This window comes from Spermophilus citellus (assembly GCF_964194105.1).
Source record: "Spermophilus citellus genome assembly, chromosome: 12".
NCBI lineage: Eukaryota > Metazoa > Chordata > Mammalia > Rodentia > Sciuridae > Spermophilus > Spermophilus citellus.
Window position 1 is genome coordinate 12,640,159 of NC_138198.1, and position 20,610 is coordinate 12,660,768.

General features: G+C 50.0%; 1 protein-coding gene across 5 annotated transcripts in view; it reads right to left on the minus strand.

Moving 5' to 3' along the window:
* The window catches only part of LDLRAD4 (low density lipoprotein receptor class A domain containing 4), a 378,801-nt gene extending 375,725 nt beyond the window's left edge, over nucleotides 1-3,076 (minus strand). For 2 of the 5 annotated variants that reach the window (XM_081262909.1, XM_081262903.1), the window contains exon 1: nucleotides 2,452-3,031. The gene's annotated coding sequence lies outside the window, so the exon portion shown is untranslated. Of the gene's footprint in view, nucleotides 1-1,542; nucleotides 2,094-2,233; nucleotides 2,377-2,451; nucleotides 3,032-3,057 lie in introns of those variants that run through there. The other 3 variants (XM_081262907.1, XM_081262905.1, XM_081262904.1) reach the window with 3 other exon arrangements.
* Nucleotides 3,077-20,610: the final 17,534 nt, after the last annotated feature.

Sequence of the window (20,610 nt, forward strand, 5' to 3'; positions counted from 1 at the left end):
AGCAGCTGGCACTGGCTGGGTTCCACTGCAGGATTGTGGTCATGCAAACCAAGCCCCCAAGAGGATTCAAGAGACAGCCCTAAAAACCTGCTGGCAGGAGTCTTCTCCAACATAAATACAAATCTACATGAACTAGAACCATGGCCAAGGACAGCAAACTCTTCCAAGGGTAACAGCAGAATGTTGAGAAATTAGAGAAGTCTTTTCAAACAAGAGAGGAAGGTAGCTCTGATGCCGTTACAGCAAACCCCTTACTGGCATTTACAGCTTCAGCCCTGATGCCTAACAGTATGTTCAATGTCAATAGCAAAGCGAAGCTCCTAAAAGAATTAAGCTTTCAAAAATCATGAGGAATTTACCCCCCATGTTCTAAAAAGCACTGCTTTGCAAGGTCCATCAAATACCATTTCATGGGGATGACAGAAACCAAATATTATCATCCAATAAGTGCATGTGGGTCACATTCGGGTCTACCCATTGTGTATGTAATGACTCAAATTTGATACTAGGATCCTTTATTGAACACAAAGAAGAGAACCGTGCAGAGTGCAAAGGCAGATTCACAGATGACAGGAAGCTCGATTTAAATACTAGAAAAAGACTAACTGCAGGCGTGACCTGATGCACTGGCAGATTATCCACACACTTGACAGAACCTTCCGGGAATTCAATACACAGTCCTGGAGCTCCAGGGGAGGGACAGGCCAGCAGTCAAACTAGTGCAGAAGGCTGTTTTGAAAGGGAGTTTCCCAGCCCCTTTCCTGGGGGAAGGCATCCACCCCCATGCCAGCCATAGTTCCCTATGTTGTGTGTGTGTTTGTATGTGTGTGTGTGTGTGTGTGTGTGTGTGTTGCTGGGAATGAACCAGGCTTCTACCACTGAGCTACACTCCCAGCCCCCTATTTTTAAGAGACAATGCTACTCACCATCTCCATCCACCTCTACCTAAAATAACTTACTAAGTGTAGCTCTAGGGATCACCATCTCAGCTCACATCCGACAATGCCTAGCACATAGTAGGCCACTAACAAATATGTATCAAAATTCAACCCCAAGAAAGCAGCACTGAATCTTAACTCAGGAGTCCAGGGATGGGAAGATGCCAAAATAATCAGAAGAGGGAAAAAAGGGAGTAGACACAGAGGAAAAGCAAAGCAAAGCAAAATGATCCAATTCTAGCTAATTAAAAGATTCTTTGGGGAAAACAAAAATATTACGCTAGTTTATGTGGCCAGTGCCGCTCAGCAATCATTCTTCCACTCGGCTGGAAGCTAGGAAGCCCCACGCGCTTCAGGGAGTTTCTCGCCATCCTGACCGCCAGGGCAGTGGCTCTCCAGATGACCGGGAGCCCAGGTGCTCAAGGAGGCGCCTTCTCCAGGTGCCGCCCACCCACCACGGGTCCCTGCAGTCCCGAAACCTCTGCTTCACCGGGAAGCCCACTCCTTTACCAATTAAAAAAAAAACAAAAGTTTACGAAACAAGCCAACGTCTTCCCGCCACCTTAGCGACTGACCTAAACACAGCCCACCGACTCCCACCAACCTGCTCACAGGGCGCGCCCCCAGCCCCACCCGGGGCGGCGCATCGGGCGGGGGTCGGGGCAGCCTCCTCAGGGCTGTGCAGGGCAGACCCCTCAACAAAAGCAAGTGCGGGCCGGGCTGGGTGCTCTTCGCTTCCTGTTTATTCCGCCGCGAGGGTCGGAGAGAATTCCACACACGCCTGCTTCCTCCGGGACTCGAGACCCCGCCGAAGGGTAAAGCAGCCGCCCAAGACAATCGACTTCCCAGCCAATGCCAGGAGCTCCGGGCGGCCCCGCGACGACGTCAACGCGCGCGGGGGGACCCGGGGAGACGCCGCTGAGGCGGGTCCGAGGGGCTGGGGAGCCGGGAGCGCGGGGTGCTGGGGCGCGGGGTGCAGGAGCCCGGGGAGGGGTGCGGCCCGCCCCCGCCCCACTTCCTTCCCGCAAACTCCCTGGCAAGGTCCTGCCCGGTCTTCCCGCTTCCTGCTGACCTCCAGTCCCCCTGCCTGCAGCGGTTCACCGAGAGGCCTAAGAGTGCAGACACTTTGGGCAGCCACCCCCGCGCCCATCCCGGCCTCCGGGCGGGGCGGACCCGAGTCCTGCAACAGCGGGACACAGGGTGGGGGTGGACGAGGTTCTTGCAGCCGAGCACGCTGGCCCCCCAGCCAGCGCCTGGGACGCCCTGGTGCCCACCCGTGACACAGCCTCACGGACCTCGCGCAGGTCTCGGGGGAACGCGCCGCGCAGGGAGGGATCGCGGCGCCGGGCCGCTCCCTCCGGCCCCGCAGACGGCGCAGGCTGGCGGACGTCTCGGTCCAGGAGCGTCCTGTCCGGAGTCCCGGCCCCCTCGGCCGCCCTCCTCCCGCCCCAACGCGGCGGTGAACTTCAGCCAGCCGCCGCGACCACAGCGGCCACCCCGGGTCGGCACTCACCTGCGGCCGGCCCTCGGGAGCGGAGGCGGGGGACCGCCCGCAGTGCGGCTCGCGGGGCCACCCGGGCCTGCGGGCTGCGGGGGAGGGGCGCCGGGCCGCCGCGGCGGGGGTGCGCAGCGGGCCGGCGGGGAGCGCGGCGCGGCGCGCCGGGTCTCTTTAAGAGCCGGGGACCTTCCACCCGGGCCGCCCCCGCGCTCCCCGCCCCCCTTTCACTTTCCCAGGGACTCGCAGCCTGTCTGGCGGCAGCGGCGGCAGCTCCTCCCCGGCTCGCCGAGGATCCCCGGCCGGCCGCGGCGGCGCGCGGGGCGGGCAGGGCCAGCCGATCGCGCCGGGCCGGGTGTGCAGCCTCGGGCTGGGGGCGCAGGGGAGCCGGAGCCCGGACCGCCGGGGAGGTGTCCCGCCTCCAGTCGGCAGGGGAGAGGCCCGCCTCCGGCAGCCGCCGGCCTCCAGCCGTAACTGTGCGCGCCGAGGCTGTCTGTCTCCAACTCCGCCAGCCTCTGCGCCCTCCTCCTCCCCGCGCCGCGGCGGGGACCCGGCGCGCGGCCAGGCCGCGGGGGCGGGGGAGGGGTCCCCGCCCACACCCCGCGGTGCGCAGCCCGCACCGACCTCTGCCGGCTGCGTGCGGGGAGGCGAGCGGGCGCCCAGGCCGCGGGACCCCCGGCTCTGCGGGGTGACCGGCCGCCCTCCGGCGCAGGGCTCCGGCTCGCGGGGCGCGCGCCCACCGCCGGCCGGACCGGGAACTCCAGGCGGCGCGGAGAGGCGGTGGGCAGGGGCGCCGAGGAGCCGGCTGGCGGTCTGCAGAGCGGGGACAATCTCGGGAGGGGGTGCTGGCCTGTTCAGTGCACCTATTACCGGCCGCGGGACTTGGGCACCAGCTCAGAGACACGCAGAGGGACCGCAGGACACCTAGTATGAGGCCAATACTCGGTGAGCCCGCGGGGCTGGACTCCACTCGGGGGCCCTCTTAGGATCCCGCCCTCTTGAAGGGAAATGGCTTCGGACTGGAGGTCAGATGGATTTTTCCTCTTGAAGCTGTGACCCTTTCTCCTTGAAGGCCAGGACTTGACCTCCACTTGGGTGTAGATAACACGTCGTTTTGTTCTCCAGGTATACAAGCATTGACACTGACCACCATGTTTCATGGAGATGGATGACCGCGCTGGCACACTGGTGTTTGAACAAATTAGGAAGTCCCTGTGCCAAAGCAAAAGCCCCCTCAGGTGTACTACACTACCTGGATTTTCAGGCTGGGTTTAACAAAGATGCAGCTCATTAAAGGGATAAGGATTTTCAAGTCTTTCCCCGGCCCCCTCCAAAAAGTTGACCAGCGCATACTTCCATAATACAAGAGAAATGGGTCTTTGGAAATCTGAGCATGCCACCCTCGATCTAGGTTTACCTCAGTGTTCCATGACAAATGAGTGAACCAGTAACCTTTCAGTTAGTGGAATGTTGGCTTTGTTCAATTTCCTCTCAGTCTTCAGCTAGTCTAGTCAGCAGTCATGATAATCACTCTCATTTGGTCAGTGCTCATATGTAAGGTAATAAAAACTACCATGATTAAGAACATGTACTAGGCTCTTTTCACTGGTTATTTCAATCTTTGAAAGAACTGTGGAAGCTATTCTCTGTTTTACAGATGAGAAGTTGAGACGATGAACGATTTCACAGTTTGCTCCCAGACCACAAAAAGATGGTTAACAGTGCTAACTGGGTACTTTTAAAGCTGGGTGTTGAACCAGCATACCACACTGCCACCTACCTACAGCAGTTTTGACATCCAGTTCTGTGGAGCAAAGCCCGAAGCAACTGACAGCATCTGCTCTTTGCCAGGCACTGTGCGGGTCCCCAACTAATGGAGAAGCATGTAGACTAGTGGGGGAACTGTGGATCTGGCTGCTAGGGCAAACTTTTAAAAAAAATGAGCAGTGAGTTGGTAAGTGCTTAATTATCTGAACCTGATAAGCATACACTTTGTTTGTATGTTATGTACACAAGTGCACACTACACTGACAGCCGCTCTCATGCTACGGGGCTGGAGGTACTGTGCTCTTGCCCTGTTTGGGTGGAAGGAAAATGGCCTTTCTTTCTAACCCCCCCCCCCATGGAAGAAGAAAATGCTTTTCCAAATCCTCAAGACAGCTTGTCTTCTATTTCAGTGTATATAATTTAACTCCTTTAAATTGAAGGCTGAGTTTTAAAATCATAACCTCTTTTACCATTTGAGAGGAATCTTCATCTCGAATTGCCTTTTCTTGTCTTTCATGTTTTTAACTGAGAACACAGACCTCTATTTCTATTTCTAGAACAGCTAAGGGAGGAAGGTCCCTGGATTTTCCACTCTGTGCCCCCTGTATTTGTTTTGCATTTCAGCTGTTCCCTTCCCGTCTAAACACTCTCTCTCTCTCTCTCTCTCTCTCTCTCTCTCTCTCTCTCTCTCACACACACACACACACACACACACAAAACACACACGTGCACAGACAATGACAGTGGAAGAGTTTTTGAGACACACATTTTCTGTCTGTGAAATTCACCACAATTATATGTCCGCTTCCTCCTGACCTTTAGCAACCTGTAGTATTCAATCTGCAAACCAAGACTAAACCTCAGGAGAGCAAGAGTTTTCTTTTGCTCAGTCTAGAAGCCAATCTCTACCCCCAGTACACAGAACAGAGCCCAAAGCCCACTAAAGGCTCCAAGGATTTTTGTTGAGTGAGTGGAGCCTGGTATTGAGATACACGAGTAAACAATACTGAAGTAAAATATTACTTCACTGGTTAGAAATCAGCTAAAATTGGCTTCAAGGAATAGGAAGTGAAGTGTTTTTTTTTTCACCGTAAATGTATTGTTTTATTTCATGTCAGGTATGCCCCGCCCATGCTTGGTCCATGGAAGGTTACTAGCCAGTCATCTAAGGAAACAAAAATAAAAAAGGCAAACATGAGCAGTTATTGAAAAAAAAAATGAATCTTGAGGGCCCAAAGTGACCACAAGATAAATGTGAGTCAGAGGACATAATTCCTCTACTTGGATCACACACATAACATTTAGATGAAACTTAAGCTTTCCAGAATGATCCATCCTACTCTTTGTACCCTTGAATTTAAATAAGAATCAGAGTAGGAAACAAGATGGAGAAACTTACATCGTGAGTGATTCTGGTTCTAGGAAAAGTGAGACCTCCAGCCTAGATAGATACCCAGGATCAGAATCCATGGATGAGCATCTCCAGGAGGCGTGCCTCCACAAGGCCACGGGTATGCCTCATCCTGTTCCCGGCATCATTTTGCCTCAGTGTTCATCTGTAAAGTGGAGACAACACTAATTCCTGTCTCCTGGGATCTTTTGTGACATTGGCCATCTGCCCATATATATACTCCCCGGGATTCTGCTACTCCTCATGCTCCAGGACCCACAAACTGCATTCCTCCTTCTTTGGGATGAGGACTAAAATCATCCAGAAGCACTGGCAGGTGCCTGTGATCCCAGCTACTCAGGAGGCTGAGGCAGGAGGATGGCAAGTTTGAGATCAGCCTCAGCAACTTACCATGAGCCTCTCTTAAAATAAAATTAAAAAAAAAAAAAAAGAAAAGAACTGGGGATGCAACTCAGGGTAGAGAACCCCTGGGTTCAGTACCCAGTACCAGAAAAAGAAAAATTAAAGAAGGCAGAAAGAGAAATGTTTGGAACAACTTCTTTGCCTTGCTACAAAACTCTTCCTTGGGCAAAAACATAGTTACCTGCTCTCTCTTGAAGGAACAAGGGTAAAGGAAAAAGAAAAGACAAATTACTACCTCAAACATTATCATCTAAACCCAGTTACATTTATTAACTGTACATCAGGGATGAAAAACTTCAGAGCAATGACACATGTCTTTTCAAATGACTTATAAACATTCAAAAGGTCACCAGTGGTCCTTGGACACCTGCATCTCATCCGTCTGTCCTGGTCCAGCTTCTGCCTCCTCTGGTACCTGGTTGCCCCCAAGGTAACCCACATCCTGACAGAGCCTCTCAGGGTTCACTCCCTCTGCAGTGACCACTCGGGCCTCCCTGCGGGCCCTTTCTTTCTGGGCCTCCCCTAGCCCGTAGATTGTCGGTGAGTCAACAAGCATCAGCACAGTATCTGGCCCCAAATAAATGCCCCCTACCTTTCAGTTCTTTTCACTTCCTTACAAGCAAGGAAGGTTCTCTGGGGACTTTATGATGTGCCCAGCTGGCCAGACTGGACCCCTGTTTCCCAGGGGTCTTTTCCTGGAGGGTCCCAGGAAGCATGGTAGACCACATGAGAAATTTGTGAAATTTGGGAGAGGAAAGTCAAGCGGGAGCCATCCTGCTCTACAGGGACGGACTGTGGGGCTCCAGGCTCCAGGAAGCCCTCCTTTCTCCTTGGCTTGAGATCTCTTTGTTCCCACCAGGCGGACCTCATCAGTGTCCCCGCATCCTGGTCAGGGTGTGAAGGTCCCCAGCCCCTCCGTGGGTCCTGGCTTGTTGGATTTCAAGGGCAGAAAGCAGTCCAGCTTGGTGAGTCCCTGCGGCTGCCCTTGGTGTGCAGTTTGCCCCATGCCACAGCCAGGCTTTCTTCCCATGGCTGAGACTTGCCAGTCCCAGAACCTTCCTTGGCTTTCCACAGACAACTCGCTAGCCCCCAACTGCCCATACAGTCTTACCAAGGTTCTGTTTTTTCTGACCAAATCCAGACCGGATCACACACCTGTGCATGTCCATCTTGGCTGGAGACTGGTCATCTGTAGAGAGCATGCCATCTCAATCTCCCACAGTGTTCTATCACACATGAGCGAAATAGAAGCCAGGCACGGTGGCACATGCCTGGAATCCCAGCAGCTCAGGAGGCTGAGGCAGGAGGATCACGAGTTCAAAGCCAGCTTAGCAACTTAGCAAGGGCCTAAGCAACTCAGTGAGACCCTGCCTCTAAATAAAATATTAAAAGGGCTGGGGATGTGGCTCAGTGGTTAAGCACTGGGTTCAATCCCTGGTACCAAAAAAAAAGAACTAATTAATAAGGTACTTAACAAAACCCCTAAATTACAGAACTCACAGAAAAATACTCCCACTGGCTAAAATGGAAAAGACTGACAATTCTAAGCATCAACAAGGAGGGGGAGCTACGGGACTCACACAGGCAGCAATTCTACTCTTCAGGGGGCAATGAGAAGTGGGGGCAGGAGGCCCTCAACTGTGAGGAGGAAGGTGTGTGTGTCCAGTTTGTTCATTGAAATTCTGAAGAAAAAAGTGGAAACAACCCAGTGTCCATCTGTGGGTAAAGGAGAAATAGATTTTGGTTCATTCACACAAGAGATGACCATGCCACCATTTTAAAATTGTTAAACTGCTGGCATACACAACATGGATCAGTGTCCCAGAAACTTGAGTGGCAGAAGACAGGCACAAAAGAAGAGTTACGTGTGGTCGTATCGGTATGATGTTCCAAAGCAGAGGAAGCCAACTGATGGTGACAGAAGTCAGGACACTAGTTTCCTCTGGACAGTAAGCAGAAAGGGCAAAGGAGAATACTGGGGGCGGGGTGGGGGTGTGAAGTGGGGTGTATTTTGGTCTGGGTGTGGTTGCAGGGGGATGTACATAGAGAAAACTCAATAGTTGCACACCTAAAATAAGTGAACTCTGTATGTCTAGTGTGTGCGTGTATGTGTGTGTGTAAGGAGAATTCGTTGCAAGTAGGAAGACTGTAAGGCAAGGTCACTCTGCACTAGGGCCACTTCTCTCAGGGGACTAGCAAAGAGGAACTGCATCCAGTGCTATAGTCGAGACCTGAAATCTCCTAAGGCCCAGTTAAGGGCCCAGCCCATGGTGCTGTTGGAGGGGGAGGCGGGGCCCAGGGGAGGCGGGGCCCAGGGGAGGCGGGGCCCAGGGGAGGCGGGGCCCAGGGGAGGCGGGGCCCAGGGGAGGCGGGGCCCAGGGGAGGCGGGGCCCAGGGGAGGCGGGGCCCAGGGGAGGCGGGGCCCAGGGGAGGCGGGGCCCAGGGGAGGCGGGGCCCAGGGGAGGCGGGGCCCAGGGGAGGCGGGGCCCAGGGGAGGCGGGGCCCAGGGGAGGCGGGGCCCAGGGGAGGCGGGGCCCAGGGGAGGCGGGGCCCAGGGGAGGCGGGGCCCAGGGGAGGCGGGGCCCAGGGGAGGCGGGGCCCAGGGGAGGCGGGGCCCAGGGGAGGCGGGGCCCAGGGGAGGCGGGGCCCAGGGGAGGCGGGGCCCAGGGGAGGAAGTTAGGTCATTGGACGGGCAACGAGGGATCAGAACCTCTGAAACCATGAGTCAAAACAAACCCTTCCTCCTTTTAAACTGATCATCAAAGGTATTTATCAAAGTCATGGAGAGCTAACACAGCCACTCTGCCATACGCCCAATACTTTGCAAGTCTTCCCCCTCACACACAGAAGGTGAAGCTCCCTTCACTTTCTGGAAGCCGCCCTAGGTGAGCCTCTCACCTCGATCCACCTCCAGGTGCTTCCAGATCCATCCAGTTCTGTGTCCAAGTTCTGGTCACAAGACTCAAAACTATTTTTTAAAAAAATATTTTTTTTAATTATAGATGGACACAATGCCTTTATTTTATTTGTTTTTATTTTTATGTGGTGCCAGGGATGGAACCCAGTGCCTCACTCATGATAGGCAAGCGCTCTACCACTGAGCCACATCGCCTGTCATTTTACTTTTTATTTTGAGGCAGGGTCTCATTAAGTTCCCCAGGCTGGCCTCAGACTTGAGATCCTCCTGCCTCAGCCTCCCAAGCATCTGGGATAATACATGTGCACCATCACCTTTGGTTAAAAGCTACCACTTCTTAATACCGTCACATCGTGCATTGAGTTTTCACATGAATTTTGAAGAGACACAAACTTTCAACCAGAACACTGATATATATGTGTGTTTTAGTATTGGGTTTATTAAGACCAGACCCATAACACGTGCACACACATGCACACACACGTCTGAATCCTCACGTCTGTACAGCTCTCCTGGAAGCCTAGGATTCAGAAGCCAGAGAATACATCTCACAGATCCCTTCGGTTTCTTGCCACTCCACTTTATTAGCACATTTTTTCTGGGACGCTAGAGCATTCTTCTTACTTGGGGAATATGAACCCCGGCCCACAAACCAGATATGCTATAAACAGAACCGTATTTTCTGTAAGTCGGTGTAATCTCTGACCCTAAATTTCCATTCTGCAGAGCTCTGGGCAACTTAACCTCGGTCTTGGGGCTGCCATTTCCCCAAGTTTGGGGCTCCCCTGGGATGTGGGAATGTCAGGGTGGATCCACACTCTTTCAATGTAATGTCATTTCACTGTCCATGCGGCCACCCAAGACGCAGCAGCTTGCCACCACCCATCTCTTGGTCCAGAAGCGTCCCACGCGGCCACTTGTAATGCCACTAGCTTGGCCCTTTCTCAGGATCTGCCACCAACCGGGAGGCTCTGCCAGGAGGCAGGGCGGGACAGAGAGCTCAGTGTTCTCGGGCAGAGCCCTTCCTGCTCCTGACCATGGATGCATGTCCATGAGTCCCTCCCCCTCCTAGCTCCTCCCAGGCACCCCCAAGCTGAACTCTGGGCCCAGGATTGTCACCAGTCAGAAGCCAGAGAGGCCCATAGGCCATTTCTGGGTCCTGTCACTCCACAAGCCTCACGGGTGCACGTATCGAAGTACCAAGCAAGTCCCCCCTAGGAGCGAAGGAGAGGGAGAGAAAGAAACTCCTGAACGTGTTTGTGAGGTGCGTGTGGTGGCAGGATTCTGGGTTGGCACCTATACCGCCCTGCCCTCCCTCTGCGTGAGTGGCAGCTGTGCCCGGCGTGAGGCAGCATCTCTGTGACCAGGTGACACGGCATGACTTTAGGTGAGCTTGGAAGAAGGCTCAAGTTTCTGACAAGACCCCAGCCCCAGGACACACTACAGGACCGAGAGGAGCCCGGCAAGAGTGTCACCCCTGGTCAGTGGGTCTGTGGTAATCTGTTACTCGGGGCTGGAAAGCCAGGACAGTAAGTCAGCTGACAAAACATGGACCAGCCAAATGTGCTTCGCCTTGCCTGGGGTAGTTCAGTTCTGTGTGGCCTCCCTTTTTCTCCTCCATCATTTCCCAAAGGAAAAGAAGATGATCTGAAGGCCTAAGCTAGTAGCCCCCCAGGGGCCAGGATGTAAAGACATTCAGGAAGCTCTTAAACCAACGTCCATCGACTTCCAGAGCCCCAAAATGTCTCTCCTAAGGGAAAGATCCAGATTCAGATGTGTTGATGACTAGACATCAGATGCAGAAGACAACATTTTAAAACTTGGTCATTCTTTTTAAGACCCTCAGCTTTTCATTGCTGCAGTAAAATGCCTGAGATCAACTTAAAAAGAGGAAAGGTTTACTTTGACACAGTTTTGGAGGTATCATTGGTTGGTTGGCCCCGTTTCTTCTGGGCCAATCGTGAGGCAGTGCATCACAATGGGAGCAAATGGCAGAGTAAACTCTTGTTTCATGACAGCCAGGAAACAGAGAGAGGAAGAGACTGGTGTCCCCTAATCCCCTTCCAGAGCAAATTCCCAGTGCCCTAAAATCTCCCACTAGGTGGTGCCTTTGAGAGCTTCCACTGCCTCCCAACAGCACCAAGCTGAGGACCACACCTTCAACACCGGGCTCCTGGATGCTGCAAGTTCTAATTAATAAAAGTACTAAAAAGGAGAAAACCGAGTCAGGACTCTCAATTCTGCCATCAGGCAGCTGTGCAAACCTGGGCAGGTCACTTCACCTCTCTGAGCCCCGAGACCTCCTGGACAGAACGCAGACCAGATGCTCACATGGCCCTTTCTTAGAGGGCCACTCTTCGCTCTGGTGGATAACTACTGAGGTCCTCAATAGGCCAGGCCTGGGGGATGCAGCTGCCAATCAGACCAAGTCCCTGTGCCCTGGGCTTCTGTTTCCCACGGAGTGGACGAGAGGATGAGGAAAGCGGGGGCGCTGCAGGGCCCGGTTCCTGCTGGCTGCCTCCTGACTCCTCTGGGTGAAGTCTCAGGTCGAGGCCCACCTCTCCTCCATCCCAGAGTCCTCACCCACGACAGGCGCAGGAAAGCCAGACAGCCACGTGTGTTCCAAGTTCCAAGGCCCATTCTACTGGGCCTTCTGGGCACAACCCTCTCTCCAGTCCACGTGGCCACTGAAGGAGAGAGAAAACCCACTGAGAAGTAGAGCCAGTTGTAAAGTCCTTGCTTCGCACCTGGATGGCCATCCTAAGTGACAGCCACCATTTTAAGAAGAGTTTTGCTTTCTCACCCAAGGGCCTTTCTGAGAAGGGCCCACCACTCCCTCCTACCAACCCCACCCCTCACCTTCCACACACATACACACAAATGCACACACACACACACACACATGCATATACACATACACACACTCACATATACATACACATACACATACACACATACACATACACACACACATGCATATACACATACACACAAACACTCACATATACATACACATACACACATACACATACACACACGCACACACATACACACAAATGCACACACACACACATGCATATACACATACACACACTCACATATACATACACATACACACATACACATACACACATACATACAAATGCACACACACACATGCATGTACACATACACACAAACACTCACATATACATACACATACACACATACACATACACACACGCACACACATACACACAAATGCACACACACACATACACACAAATGCACACACACACACATGCATATACACATACACACACTCACATATACATACACATACACACATACACATACACACACACACACGCACACACATACACACACATGCACACATACACTCTTCTCTGAGCAGACAGCCAAGCCTTTTCCCACCATAAGCTGTCTCCTTCAGTCCTCTGGTCACTGTGGCCGCTCTTCCCTGGACACTTCCAGCTGACCAGACCCCTTCCAGGAGTGTGTAGATCAGGCCAGTCACCCTCCTGGACACGCAGTCAGTGCACGCAAGCCCGTCCTGTCTTCCTCCACTTCAGCCGCCAATCGCAAGGAGCCCAGGGCCACCGTCTGCAGCCCAAGCCTTTCAGCAGGTGCTTTTTATTGCACGTGATAAAGTGCAACTCCAGCTGGCTCTGAAAAGGGAACTTCTTGTCTCACTCTACCTGTGAATTCCAAGGCTGGGGTGTGGCTTTAGGCAGGTGTTTTTGTTGGTTTTGATGAGAGCATTATAATCAACATGGTATTTGGATGCCTTCTGACAAAATCATATATGCAAGGAATTTGATCTCAAGCCCCTTCCCTCCCCCTTTCCCTCCCACTTTTCTCTTTCTCCACTGATCCTCCTTCCTCTCCTTTATTTTTGATTGGCATATATATATATATATATATATATATATATATATATATATATGATATTCTATGGCCTTCCCTTTGGTGCATTCACCTCTGCATACAACATGGTCTTATTAAGTTCACTCCACATTTCTCACTGACCCTCCCTGAGATCTCTCTCGGAGATCCCATCCCCTACTCCACTGACTTCTTTTCCTTATTTCACTCCTGCTTCCACGTTATGAGAGAAAATACTGACCCTTAACTTTCTGTGTCTGGCTTATTTCACTAGCATGATTTTCCTCCGTTTCCATCCATTATCTGGCAAACACCACTGTTTCATTCTTCTTCATGGCTCAGTAAGATTCCATTGTGTACATACCACACTCTTCATAGGACTAGAAAAAATAAGAGACCCAGAATAGCCAAAGCAATTCTGAACACGGAAAGTGGTGCAGGAGGTATCCCAATACCTGGTCTCAAATTATCCCACAGAGCGATGGGAGCCAAACCAGCGTGGAATAGGCATCAGAACAGACATGAAGATCCATGGAAGAGAAGGAAGACAAACCCACGTACTTACAGCCATCAGATATTTGACAAAGGTGCTGAAAATACTCATTGAAGACAAGACAGCCTTTTAACAAATAGTACTGGGGACACTGGATATCCACATGTGGAAGAATTCCACCTCCTATGCAGGGTGTACAACTTCACTCTGCAAAAAAATCAAATCAAAATGTATCAAAGCCTTGGGAAGTAGACCACAAACCTTGCCTCTGCTAGGAGCAAACAGGGTCAACACTCCACCCTGTAGGCAAAGACAGGTTTTGGGTTTTTTTAAATTTTTTTATTTATTTATTTTTTATTGGTTGTTCAAAACATTACAAAGCTCTTGACATATCATATTTCATACATTAGATTCAAGTGGGTTATGAACTCCCATTTTTACCCCAAATACAGATTGCAGAATCACATCGGTTACACATCCACATTTTTACATAATGCCATACTAGTAACTGTTGTATTCTGCTACCTTTCCTATCCTCTACTATCCCCCCTCCCCTCCCCTCCCATCTTCTCTCTCTACCCCATCTACTGTAATTCATTTCTCTCCTTGTTTTTTTTCCCATTCCCCTCACAACCTTTTTTATGTAATTTTGTATAACAATGAGGGTCTCCTTCCATTTCCATGCAATTTCCCTTTTCTCTCCCTTTCCCTCCCACCTCATGTCTCTGTTTAATGTTAATCTTTTCCTCCAGCTCTTCCTCCCTGTTCTGTTCATAGTTGCTCTCATTATATCAAAGAAGACATTTGACATTTGTTTTTTAGGGATTGGTTAGCTTCACTTAGCATAATCTGCTCTAGTGCCATCCATTTCCCTACAAATTCCATGATTTTGTCATTTTTTAGTGCTGCATAGTACTCCATTGTGTATAAATGACACATTTTTTATCCATTCATCTATTGAAGGGCATCTGGGTTGGTTCCACAGTCTAGCTATTGTGAATTGTGCTGCTATGAACATCAATGTGGCAGTATCCTTGTAGTACGCTCTTTTAAGGTCTTCAGGGAATAGTCCGAGAAGGGCAATAGCAGGGTCAAATGGTGGTTCCATTCCCAGCTTTCCCAGGAATCTCCATACTGCTTTCCAAATTGGCCGCACCAATTTGCAGTCCCACCAGCAATGTACAAGAGTACCCTTTTCCCCACATCCTCGCCAGCACTTGTTATTGTTTGACTTCATAATGGCTGCCAATCTTACTGGAGTGAGATGGTATCCTCAAAAAAAAAATAAAATAAAATACTTGGGAATCAACCTAACAAAAGAGGTGAAAGATTTATACAATGAAAACTACAGAACCCTAAAGAGAGAAATAGAAGAAGATCTTAGAAGATGGAAAAATATACCCTGTTCATGGTTAGGCAGAACCAACATCATCAAAATGGTGATATTACCAAAAGTTCTCTATAGGTTTAATGCAATGCCAATCAAAATCCCAACGGCATTTCTTGTAGAAATAGAGAAAGCAATCATGAAATTCATATGGAAAAATAAAAGACCCAGAATAGCAAAAGCAACTCTAAGCAGGAAGTGTGAATCAGGCGGTATAGCGATACCAGATTTCAAACTATATTACAGAGCAATAGTAACAAAAACAGCATGGTACTGGTACCAAAACAGGCGGGTGGACCAATGTTATAGAATAGAGGACACAGAGACTAATCCACAAAGTTACAACTATCTTATATTTGATAAAGGGGCTAAAAGCATGCAATGGAGGAAGGATAGCATCTTCAACAAATGGTGCTGGGAAAACTGGAAATCCATATGCAACAAAATGAAACTGAATCCCTTTCTCTCGCCATGCACAAAAGTTAACTCAAAATGGATCAAGGAGCTTGATATCAAATCAGAGACTCTGCGTCTGATAGAAGAAAAAGTTGGCTCCGATCTACATATTGTGGGGTCGGGCTCCAAATTCCTTAATAGGATACCCATAGCACAAGAGTTAATAACAAGAATCAACAAATGGGACTTAATTAAACTTAAAAGTTTTTTCTCAGCAAGAGAAACAATAAGAGAGGTAAATAGGGAGCCTACATCCTGGGAACAAATCTTTACTCCTCACACTTCAGATAGAGCCCTAATATCCAGAATATACAAAGAACTCAAAAAATTAGACAATAAGAAAACAAATAACCCAATCAACAAATGGGCCAAGGACCTGAACAGACACTTCTCAGAGGAGGACATACAATCAATTAACAAGTACATGAAAAAATGCTCACCATCTCTAGCAGTCAGAAAAATGCAAATCAAAACCACCCTAAGATACCCGCGATAGGTTTTTAATGAAGATTTCCATCCTTTGTCTCCTCCTCTGCATTCCTGCTCCAAGTCCTCCATTGGAGGAGCTCATTCTCAGTGGGCACCTCTCTATGGGGCACCAATGGCCTCCAGTTGCTCCAGCCTCCTGTCCTGCAGAAAGGTTAGCACCCCAGTAAAAGAGGACCTCCTTCCCAAGAAACCTGGTGGGAAGGTCCTTAGAGGACTCACGCTTCCCCAAGATCCAGTCACCAGGGCAGGAGACGGGGTCCTCTAATGCATCCAGACCAAGTCCCGATCCCACCCGACATAGGGCCTCCCAGAGGAAAGAGTGTCTCTACAACCAGAAAGGAAGAGTCCTCAGGCAGGGACAGTAAGAACCCTTTTCCAGTCGTGTCCAGCATGTTTAGATCTGGGCCTCCCCAGGTGCCCTCTTGCACAGGGGTAGCACCCAGCACTGACCACGACTGCATAACAGCCCCTCAACAGAGATGACTTTATATGGAATAAAATTTCACATATGTGATTTAAGTTTTTAGGTAACATAGTAATAGAGGCATTTCCTCAAGTCATCAATAATTCTTTGACACATTTTAAATAGTGCTCTATTTCATGATGTAGCATAATTTGCCGACATGTTCCTCCTTTATAGTTAGGCATTATGTTATTTACCAGTGTAAACAGTTTTCAAATCTTTTTTTTCAAAATCTCTGATTATTTCCTTGGAAGAGATTCCTACAAGTTGAATAAATGCGTCAAAGGATATTTCAGAGTCCCTGATACATATTACCAAATGCTTGTTCAGAAAGATTGTTCCCACTTGCACCAGCCATGTATAAATAAGACCTTAGTGACCTTGGAGACTGAGGTGCAAGGTACCCGTAAGCCCACAGGTATTGACTGGCCATTTCCAGATTTCCATTTAGAGCATGGTGAGCCAGGAGTTTCTCCTGTAAGACCACCCAGGCCAAAATGGCCTCGTAGGAAACTTTGCATGGGCCGCGGTGTCTCGGTTCTTTGGGGCGGCATGACAAAATACCTTAGGTGGGATGATTTATAGAAACAGAGACGGATTGCTCACAGCTCTAGAGACTGCAAAGTCCAAGATCAAGGCTCCGGCAAACACAGTGTCTGATGAGGCTGCTCTGCCTCAGGATGGCGCCCTCTGGCCTCATCTTCACAGGACAAAGGGACAAGCAAGGTGTCCTCAGGAGGCAGGAGGGCGAGAACCCTCCCCACAACCTCTCAAGAGGGTCTGATCGCATTAGTGAGGACAGAGCCCTCCTGACTTCATTGCTTCCCAAGGGGCCCACCTCTCCTGCACCCACACTGGGAGTTAGGTTCTAAGATTTGCATCTGGGAGGATGTGGACATCTGGGCCCCCATCCTGTCCTCTTTCCTGACAGGCCTCGGTGTTGCCCCGCCCTCCACTGCCTCGGGTCTGTGCTCAGACATCACCTCGGCCCCCTGACCAACGTACATAAGCAGGATGCACAAGGCTCTGTCACAACCCTGTCACCTGGCCTTTACTCTGTCCTCTGTCCAGCACCATGGCCGCCTGACAGAGAAGGACATGCTTGTTGTCAATCTCTGCCCTCCGCAGACCAGAGCCCTGAGTTGTGCTGCTGGGGCCTCGACTCCAAGTCCCCGGTACACTGGACTGCAGGGTGACTGCTTGCAGAGTGAATGGCTGAGAGGGCCACAGGAAGCTGTCGTGCTGGGCCAGGTGCCGAGTCTGGGGTCCTGGCCAAGGGAGCAGGGCTGAGGTGGATCCAGGAAGAAGACCTGGGAGCCGTGCAGGGAGAGGGGCCAACACCCTGCGGTGGGGGGCGGCATGAGAGGGGCAAGAGGAGGCCTCGGGATGCCCTCCAGGCCTCTGACTGGCCCTGCATTTTATTCCCTGGAGCTACCAGGGAAGAACAGAGGGCGGGGAAGACCTTGAGTTCAGGTTTGAACTTGGCCGTTGAATAGGAAGTTCCACCTAGAGACGTGCCGGAAGATCTTTCCAGGGTGTAGAACTTCGTGTTCAGAAGAAAGGCCCCAGGAACAGATGGCAACAAGATGCCGAGTCTTGGGCTGGCAGCCTCTCCACCCCAAGTCCACGTGGAGGGCGCTAACAAGAGCCGCCTCTCGTGTTCAACGGAGCCTGCACCCTGGGCAGTGGGGGCTCCAAGGGGCTGGTGGTGCCAATTCAGCAACCATAAGACAACCAGGCCCTTCAAAAGGTGAAGGTTTGCTTCTTTAACATCCGGGGCTTGGCTTTTCCGAGGACACCAATTCAGAGCCCCCCCGTTTAGATGGCTAATACAATTCAGAAGGTGAAAGAGAGAAAAAGGAGGTCCCCAGGTGTCAGGGGCATTCACATCTAGCTGACCAGGAACCTTAGAAGCTTCTAGAAAGGTTTGCACAGTGGAAGGAGAAAGATTTTCCCTGAATGTTTTTTTTTTAAAGAGAGAGTGAGAGAGGAGAGAGAGAGAGAGAGAGAGAGAGAGAGAATTTTTAATATTTATTTTTCAGTTTTCAGTGAACACAACATCTTTGTTGGTATGTGGTGCTGGGGATCGAACCCGGGCCGCCCGCATGCCAGGCGAGCGCGCTACCGCTTGAGCCACATCCCCAGCCCTCCCTGAATGTTTTTTTTTTTTTTTTTAAAGAGAGAGTGAGAGAGAGAGAATTTTTAATATTTATTTATTTTTTTTTAGTTCTCGGCAGACACAACATCTTTGTTGGTACATGGTGCTGAGGATCGAACCCGGGCCACACGCATGCCAGGCGAGCGCGCTACCGCTTGAGCCACATCCCCAGCCCCACCTGAATGTTTTTTGATCTAGATGTACAAAGAGATTAAAAATGAGAGTAAACCAGGGGCTCACCGTCCTGAGACACATGACCTCGTGACAGGGGAGATGACAGTGAGCCCCACTCCGCCTCCAGAGAAGCTAAGGTGTCCCATCAGCCAGGGACTTGCCCACAGCATGGCAGAGTGATGAGTGCCCTCAATCGGGAGGAAGAGAGACAAGAAGGCCTTCTGTGCCCAGAGATGAAGTCCTTCCCATGGACCACAAGAAAGGCCAATGACAGGGAGACTGCACTGGAACGGCCACTCTGGTGGACCATCACGGCCACGGGCTGTGAGCAGTTCTGTTTTAACACGTGTGAACCAAACCCCCTGCTTTCGCAGGCGGGAATGCTCTGGCCGATGAGCGGTGGCTGGAGCTGTGTGATTTGTGAAAATGCATTGTAATTAACTGAGCTTTAAAAACTGGCTTTGAAGATCTCAGTCTTAGAAATACATGGCTGTTGACTTGGAAAAAAAAAAAAAAAGGCACCTTCTAAGAGGGTGATCTAAGCTACTTAACCAACACGAAGCTTCTCAAAATTCACCTTGGAGAGGTGATTTTTTTTAAAAAAATCTAGATGCGTTCAAAGGGGATTAATTTTAACTTGAAAGAATATGTTAGTACTAATCAAAATAAAGACAGCCTTGGCAAAGTTCAAGTTCATTGAGAAACATCAGTATGAGCTCGTGTTTTAAAGGGGTTTCCAATTCTGTCACTCCCAGGAGCACAGGGCTCGCCACACCTGTCTATAGGCTGTACTCACAGAGAACCCAGGGCCTAGACTTTGGTCCCCAACACTCCTGTTCAGATGGCGTGATAAAACTCCAAGCTGAGATATGGAAACTAAAATGGGCTCAGCATACCTGAGTACCAGAGAATGTTTTCCAAACTATGTGAGACATTGCTAAATGAAATAGGAACCCCACTGGCCCAACTGTTCTTATCAAAAAGAAAGGACACACTGTAGTCCCCGGAACACACTAATCCACGGGAAATCACGAGGCCAAAGGAGGCTAAAGGAAAGGAACTGCAATCTCAGCCCCCAGACCTGGTAACAATCTCAAGAACATAAAGATATAATTGCAAGAATCACAGCTTTGGGAACAAGAGTCCCCTGTGTTTCTCCTTTGCTAGCAAAGCAATAAACCATCTTTTCCTTTTTCTCAAAAAAAAAAAAAAGATATAATTGGAGTAAGCGTGAAAAAAATCAGTGTTTATGTCCTTTTTAAATATTAAGATAAAGAGATAAAATGTATTATTTAATATATGGAGAATGTAGACATGAAGTGACCTGAAAACTAAGGTGGGGACAAGTATAAAATAGTAGTAAATGAAACTTAAAAAACGATTTTATAAAACCAAGACCACATTGACCACAGGGTCCAACAGCCATGCTCTTTGGTATTCACTCGATGCATGTGAATGTTTGCAGCAGCTTTATTCATAATTGCCTCAAACGGGAAGCAACCAAGATGCCTGGGGTAAAGTAACTACAACACACACCGATAATGGGATATTCTTCAGCCACAAAAAGAAATGATGGTGATCCGCAATGGGAACAACTTGAGTCATGAATGAAGGAGACAGCCTCCAAAACCCTACATACTGTATGATTCCAACTGTATGACATTTTGGAAATAGAGAATGGTAGAGATAGGAAGGAAAGGAAGGAAGGAAGGAAGGAAGGAAGGAAGGAAGGAAGGAAGGAAGGAAGGAAGGAAGGGAGGGAGGGAGGGAGGGAGGGAGGGAGGGAGAGAGAGTGGTTTCCAGGAGCTGGGGAAAGACAGACAAATCTCAGTGCGCAGAGGGTCTTTGGGACGGTGGAATGCCCAGCACAATACTGTAATGGTGGACACTTGGTGTTATACACTTGTCCAAACCCGTTGAATAGTCAACACCTCGAGTGAACCGAGTCTCAACTGTGCACGGTAGTTAGTAATAACGTATCAGCGCTGGCCTGTCTACTAACTTTAGCATCTCACACCAATGCAAGACCTTAAAATGCAGGAGACCCGGTGTGGTGAGGGACCGTGAGAGGAGCTATGGGAATCCTCTGTGCTTATCACTCAATCTTTCTGCAAACCCAAAAGTGCTCAAAAAAAAATAAAGTTTATTCATTAAAATAAAACTGTTAATTTCTTA